A 7,552-nucleotide genomic window follows, 5' to 3' on the forward strand; every position below is an offset into this window, starting at 1 on the left:
GCCTGTTTTTGATTGCTCCTCTTCAGGAAAGATGTGGGCCCAACAGAGAGGAAAGCTCGTAAGTTCAGAAAATGTGACCTGCAAGGAAAGGTTGACTCAACTGGAGTGAATGAACTAGAGAACTGGCTAACTGTCTTCAAGTGCTGTTTCCTACATCTGCGGCAGATAGCAGAGGAAGTAATGGGCTTGAAGCAGAATGGGAAAGGTTCAGGCTACACTCGCAGGCGTGGGTTTGCAGTCATGAGGAGCAGGAAGCACTGACACATTGCCTCGGGAGGAGGTCAGCATTATCCTCCACTAAATGCCTTAGAGAATTGGTTAGATGAGCATCTTTCAGGACTTGCATATGTGCCTCTGAGCAGGGGATGAATTGGACGGCCTCCTGAGATCCTTCTTACTCCTAGGACTTCATGCTCTGTAGATTTACATGGATTCAGTTTTGAACTGAGAAAAAGATCATTCTTCCCAAGTACCCAGATCTGGCCTGAGCTGCCCCTCCTACTGTGTTCTGGTCACTTTCTGGCAGGAAGTAATAAACTTAATTATATATGGGGAGAAACAGACACCACTTTTTACGGTTGCCTTGCCTACAGATAAACTGACATTATTTTAATAATGTAATTAGGGTGGTATGAAACCCAATGTAGCTGTTGTTCCTTTCCTAGGAAGAAAGGTTTATTATGATTTGTCTGAACTCATTATAGAGTGTAGACGTAAAAAACCCAACTTAGGCCCCTCTGAAATAAAAGGGGTTTGTACTACAGCAATTAAATCAGTGTCCAAATCACTTACATTAAGTTGGAATGTAGAAAGAGCCTGGATGGAAATTTGCTCAGATCTCAGCAATATCGTTATTTCAAATATATGTGCATAAATTTAACCTGATATTCTTCAGTGAAACAATTACATTGTCCCAATTAATTTAATGAACCACAAAGCGGTTACGTTCTGCAGTTAAAAAGGTGTATGGGACAAGGAGCTGATCTCTCAGGTGCCCTGGCTGTACTTAAGAGAGAAATGTCGTTGGCAGGAAACAATGTGAAACTTCTCAGAGCAGCTGCCCAAGCCATTAGGAAGTCTGACATTACAGGCTTTGAGTGATTAATGACTTTGGTGGGTTAACCATAGATTTGTTTGATATCGGACAGCCAGTCTGTGAAAAATACTAAGAGTATGTCATTAATTCCTCTGCAGCTCATTCTATTAAAAACTTGCCCGGCCAATCCTTCTTAAATACCTGCTGTAAAGTGAGTCTAGTGCAGAATGTGTGTTTCTTTTTAAGCGGTAACAATCAGTTGTTATCGTGATCAGTCTGCTTCCTTTGAAGCCCTCAGGTGAGGGGTTTTTGACAGCATTTAACAGCAAAGTTCAAGCCCAGTCAATGAAACATCAGTATAGAAGCTGTAGCACAGTGTAGCCCTTTTAAGGAAATTGGGAGACCTCAATGTTCCCGTGTTCCACCACCATATGAAGGTGTGGGTAAAATGGATACCGCCACTGGGCAAATACAAAAGAAGTTGTATATACTATTTCTAGTGTAGCCATGCCCAAGGAAGTACCAGGTTCCTGCTTTCCTTGGCTCCAGTACAAGACTGCATGTTTCGCTGGGGCATTTCCTTAGCCCTGTGCTAGATGGTGAGGTTTTGCTGCAGGTGTCTTGGCAGTTAAGAGTGGGGTACGTGGGTTTGCTAGCTTGTTTTGTTTCGGATTTTGTTCAAAATGAACGGAGTCACATTTTTCTGTAGGAGCTTCAAGGAAATCCGAGTAAATATTTCGCAAGAAATGACATAGCAAGAAAGTTAGAAGATGGTATTTAAATAGAAGAACTGTTTGGATGTTGCTCTTCCTTTGCAGAGTAATTGTCCATGGAACGTAACCACACAGGAGCAATTTTTCTACTGTCTTGTGATGCTACTTGAGGAGGAAAAAAAACGTACACTCCAATGATAACCAAAGATATTTTTGGCTGGCTAGACACAGATTTAATTCATGTGATTTGCTTGAATAGTATAATTATGATATTAATTTTCATCATGTTGCCTAAATACAAATGCAAGTGCCAGAAACAGAAGACTGAATTGGAAGCCAATGAAATACAGTTAACGCACAGGAAATATCACAGACTAAAGTAATTTACAGATTATGAGAATGAGTGGGAGTGAAGAAGCAAGAGAAAAGGAAAATATAATCTCTGAAGATGACAGGAAATCAAATTAAGTACAAATTTCACTTCTATTGCATTTCACCAGCTATGCTTGCTTTTACCCCAAGAAAACCTCATATTATATTAGTCCTGATTCCATTAATGACAGGGAATTAAAATATTTCTGACCATTCTCTGGCATAATGTCCAAAAAAATTCCTCAGTTACTAAAATGTCTTGTTGTAGGTAAGTGGGGGCTGAAAACACCTGAAGGCTCAGAACGGTCTTAAGACAGATGAATTAGTGAAAAGAACGCAGAGTCATGCAGGGGATGGATAGAAGTGTGTATGGCTGGAATAAAGAGGGGAAATACCCAAGCGCTGATACAGCTTCTAAGAGTAGTGAGATAAATTTTCAAACATCCAAGGACACAAAAGATTGGAGAATTAGCATTTGTGGGATTGAGGAAACTTCTGAAAATGTCAGCCTTAGATAGATGAGGCAGTGAAATATTAATAAAATCTATTTTCTTCCTTAGCTTTCCAGTTTATCTGTGTTGGGTTTGCGGGGCAAGGTTTTGGTAGCAGGGGGGCTACAGTGGTGGCGTCTCTGCGAAGCTGCTCGCAGCTTCCCCCACCTCTGACAGAGCCAGTGCAGCTGGCTCAAAGATGGACCTGCTGCTGGCCAAGGCCGAGCACATCAGCGATGGTGATATCACCTCTGGGACAACAGATTTAAGAAGGGGGGAAAAAAACAGTCAGGGAAAGGAATGAGAATATGTGAGAGGAACAACTCTGTAGACACCAAGGTTGGTGAAGAAGGAGGGGGAGGAGGTCCTCCAGGGGCCAGAGCAGAGATTCCCCTGCTGCCCATGGTGCAGACTAAGGTGAGGCAGGCTGCCCCCCCAGCAGCCCATGGAGGTTAATGGTGGAACAGATATCCATCCACCTGCAGCCCATGGAGGACCCCATGCCGGAGCAGGTGGATGTGTGAAGGAGGCTGTGTTCCCCTGAGAAGCCTGTGCTGGAGCAGGCTCCTGGCTGGACCTGTGGCCCCTTGGAGAGAGGAGCCCAGGCTGGAGCAGGTTTGCTGGCAGGACTTGTGACCCCGTGGGGGACCCACGCTGGAGCAGTCTGTTCCTAAGGACTGCACCCTGTGGGAGCGACCCCCACTGGAGCAGTTAATGAAGAGCTGTAGCCCATGGGAAGGACTCATGTTGGAGAAGTTTGTGGAGTGTCTTGTGTGGGAGGGAGCCCATGCTGGAGCAGGGGAAGAGTGTGAAGGATCCTTCCCCCTGAGGAGGAAGGATCAGCAGAAACAAGACATGATGAATTGACTGCAACCCTCATTCTCTGTCCCTTTGTGCTGCTGGGGGGGAGAAGGTAGAGAAATTGGGAGTGAAGTTATGCCTGGGAAGAAGGGAGGGGTGGGGGGGAAGGTGTTTTAAGATCTAGTTTTTATTTTCTCATTACCTTACTCTGGATTGGTAATAAATTAAACTAATTTCCCCAAGTCAAGTCTGTTTTGCCCATGACAGTAATTGGTGAGTGCTCTCTCCCTGTCCTTATCTCGACCCATGAGCCTTTTGTTATACTTTTGTCTCCCCTGTCCAGCTGAGAAGGGGAGTGATAGACCAGCTTTAGTGGGCACCTGGTGTCCAGCTAGGGTCAACCCACCACATTATCAATGGCTATCAAATCTGTATGTGTTATTTCTGGATGCATATAATCGTAACACGTACAAACATAACTAAGCGTATGCAAACATATTGTTGCTGTGGGAATTCTCACCTGAAGGTGAAAACGCATCCATCTGACTTCATGGGTTTTTAACTGTTAAAAAAAATCTAGCTAACGTCTGAAGATTATGCAGCAATCCTGTCAAGAGGTACAACTGCATGGCTTGCAGAGCAACTGGGACAAAACACACTGCTCATGAAAAGCAGATTACAAAATTTAAGGAAGACACCGCAAATTAAATGCTGGTCTGCTACAGAGATAACGCAGAAGCCAATAAAATAGTGAGTCACGGATATCATGGCAGTTACTTTGTTTTTGAAATGTTTAAACTTATGCTTGGGTTAATTCCTATCGTATTAGAAAATTGAGATAAGTAAATAGGCTAGTATACCATTTTACAGCGCTTGAGTGCTCCTAAAGGAGCAAGAGGAATGTTTTCTAATTGATAGAACTGGCTGAACCTTGTTACTGAGCAGGCTGTAAACATACAAAAAGCTGAATTTCTCACTGTATTCTTCCAAGTTAGCAGTCAGGAGAAAGAAAATATTCAGAGAACCTAACAGACACATTGAAAATCAATTTAAACTCTACAAGCTCCTCAATTTTGTTTTTTTTCATGCTGTGAGATGTTTCTGTTCATATGAAATTAGGTAATAGGCTTGGTAGAATTGGGTCTACCAGATCCTTGCTGCGTTAGAGGGGTTGTTGGGTAGTCCGTTCTGAAATGTCTTGCTGAGGTTTTTGTGGGTTTAATGTATTCTCCCTATGGTTTTACAATGATATTTTAGAGTTACTATGAATCATTTGGGTTGTGAGTAATTAACCCCTCTGGAAATCTGACTCCTAAGGCTGTCTCGTGTTGAATAATCATAAAGTGAGTCACTGAAATTAGACATGTTGGGAATATTTTGAGTTGATCACCGAAAAATTTGGAGTCACCGAGCAGATAATGTCTCAAAACCCAAGTGTATCTGCTTCGCTGATCTGTATCATGCAGGAAAATAAATAATATTTGAATTAATCTAGATGAGTATGGCATCCAAGGCAGAACAGCAAAGGCTAAAGTTAAACCCTAGGACTGAAATTTTGCCAGCCTGTATCCCTTATTGGTGCTCCAAACTTAGCAGCCTTAAAGACTCTAACCTCAATGAATAGAGCATCCTTTGTTAAATCTGTTCTGTGCTGAAATAAAGCGTTACTCGAAGATGTACTTAAATGAATGCCTTATGCATTCATTTCCTCTTCAGCCTCGAACAACTAACTTAACTCCGTAAAACTACCAACATATACAAACAAAACTCCCAACCTTCCATCTGAGGAATTATCTGCTTATTCAGCATTTTTGTATTTTGAAAATCTGCAGAAGAAAAAATGCAGACTTTGCAAGATGTTTGACATTTATAATTATTATAACTGCAAAACACAGCACACTATTTGTTCCAGTAATAGGTCTCAGCAGCAATAAAGTGTATGCCTCTTTTCCAGGTTTCAGCTGTGGGAAGTATTTTGACAGTCAGATCCACAGTATGTAACTACATGTGGGCAGAGTTGTGTTTTCTTTTTGCTGCTGAAGTGAGGTTTTCAAGTTTGCCACAAATCACAGAATCACAGAATGGTAGGGGTTGGAAGGGACCTCTGGAGATCTTCTTGTCCAACCCCACTGCTTGAGCAGGGACACCCAGAGCAGGGGGCACAGGAACACATCCAGGCGGGGTTTGAATGTCTCCAGGGAAGGAGACTCCACAACCTCTCTGGGCAGCCTGTTCCCCTGCTCTGTCACCCTCACAGGAAAGAAATTTTTTCTCATATTGAGGGGGAACTTCCTGTGTTCCAACTTGTGCCCATGGTCCCTTGTCCTGTCACTGGGCACTATTGAAAAGAGCCTAGTCCCATCATCCTGACACCCTCCCTTTAGATATTTATAGGTATTGATGAAATCCCCCCTCAGTCTTCTCTTCTCCAGGCTAAACAAACCCAAGTCTCTCAGCCTTTCCTCATAAGGGAGATGCTCCAGTCCTCTGATCATCTTCGTAGCTCTCCACTGGACTTGCTCGAGCAGTTCCCTGTCCATCTTAAACTGGGGGGCCCAAAACTGGACACAGTACTCCAAATGTGGTCTCACCAGGGCAGAGTAGAGGGGGAGGATAACCTCACTCGATCTGCTGGCCACACTCCTTTTAATACACCCCAGAATATTGTTGGCCTTCTTGGCCACAAGGGCACATTGCTGGCTCATGGTCAGCTTGTTGTCCACCAGCACTCCCAGGTCTTCGCAGCGGAGCCCCTTTCCAGTAGTTCAGCCCCCAGCCTGTACCGCTGCAGGGGGTTGTTCCTCCCCAGGTGCAGGACCTTGCACTTGCTCTTGTTGAATTTCATCAGGTTCCCCTCAGCCCAACTCTCCAGCCTGTCCAGGTCTTGTTGGATGGCAGCACAGCCTTCTGGTGTATCAGCCACTCCTCCCAGCTCGGTATCGTCAACAAACTTGCTGAGGTTACACTCTACCCCACTATCCAGGTCATTGATGAATATGTTGAACAGGACTGGACCCAGCACAGACCCCTGGGGAACACCACTAGTGACACGTCTCCATCCAGACTCTGCTCCATTGATCACGACCCTCTGAGTTCTGTTGCTGAGCCAGTTCTCTGTCCACCTCACTGTCTACTCATCCATCCCACACTTCCTTAACTTGCCTGTGAGGATGCTATGGGAGACAGTGTCGAATGCCTTACTGAAGACAAGACAGACAACATCCACTGCTCTCCCTTCGTCGACCCAGCCAGTCATGCCATCACAGAAGGCTATCAGGTTGGTCAAGCATGATGTTCCCTTGGTGAACCCATGCTGACTACTTCTGATAACCTTCTTTTCCTCTACATGCCTGGAGATGACCTCCAGGATGAAGTGTTCCATCACCTTTGCAGGGATGGAGGTGAGGGTGACTGGCCTATAGTTTCCCAGGTCCTCCTTCTTGCTCTTTTTTGAAGATTGGAGTGACAATCTCGGGCACATGAGCACATCTTCCTACCAAAAATCCTTTCTTGCACTCTCCTTCCCTTCAGAGGGAAGGAGGTAGTTGATATCCAGGTTTATACTCAGTAGTATCACCCTCTGGATACGCTTCCTCTGCTATTAGTGGGACACCACAACGTCAAATAAGACTTACTGTTGCAAAGCTGTGACAGCTGGGACTGTAAGATAAAATTGCCCTCTAAGCCTTGAGCCACCACACGGCCTGCGTGCTCCTTCAATCGTTCTGGCCCCTTTGAAGCTAGCAGCTTAGGCACTGAGCTTGTCTTGGGCCTTTCCAGGGACTAGTTTCATCTATTTCTGGCATTAGCTGCTATAAATCATGACCACTGGAACGGGGAGAGCACCCTAGCAACTGATAAAGTTGTAATAAAGCGCCTCTGACACACCTTTCCTCTCTTGTTTGGGAATAGAAAATATGAGATGATTGCACTGATATCCAGCACAGACACCATCAAAACCATGACCAAACAACTACTATGGGAGTTGGGAGAGCTCCTCTTTATACTCATGACCTAGAAACAGAAGTCAAATCTAACCCAGTTCAAGCCTAGAAGAAGTTGAAGGCAAGTATCCAGAGAATTCAGCATCAGCCTAGAGAAATCTACCACAGGAAGATTCTTTGTTTTGACTCTTGGTT

Source organism: Phalacrocorax carbo, chromosome 1 (assembly GCF_963921805.1).
Source record: "Phalacrocorax carbo chromosome 1, bPhaCar2.1, whole genome shotgun sequence".
Lineage (NCBI taxonomy): Eukaryota > Metazoa > Chordata > Aves > Suliformes > Phalacrocoracidae > Phalacrocorax > Phalacrocorax carbo.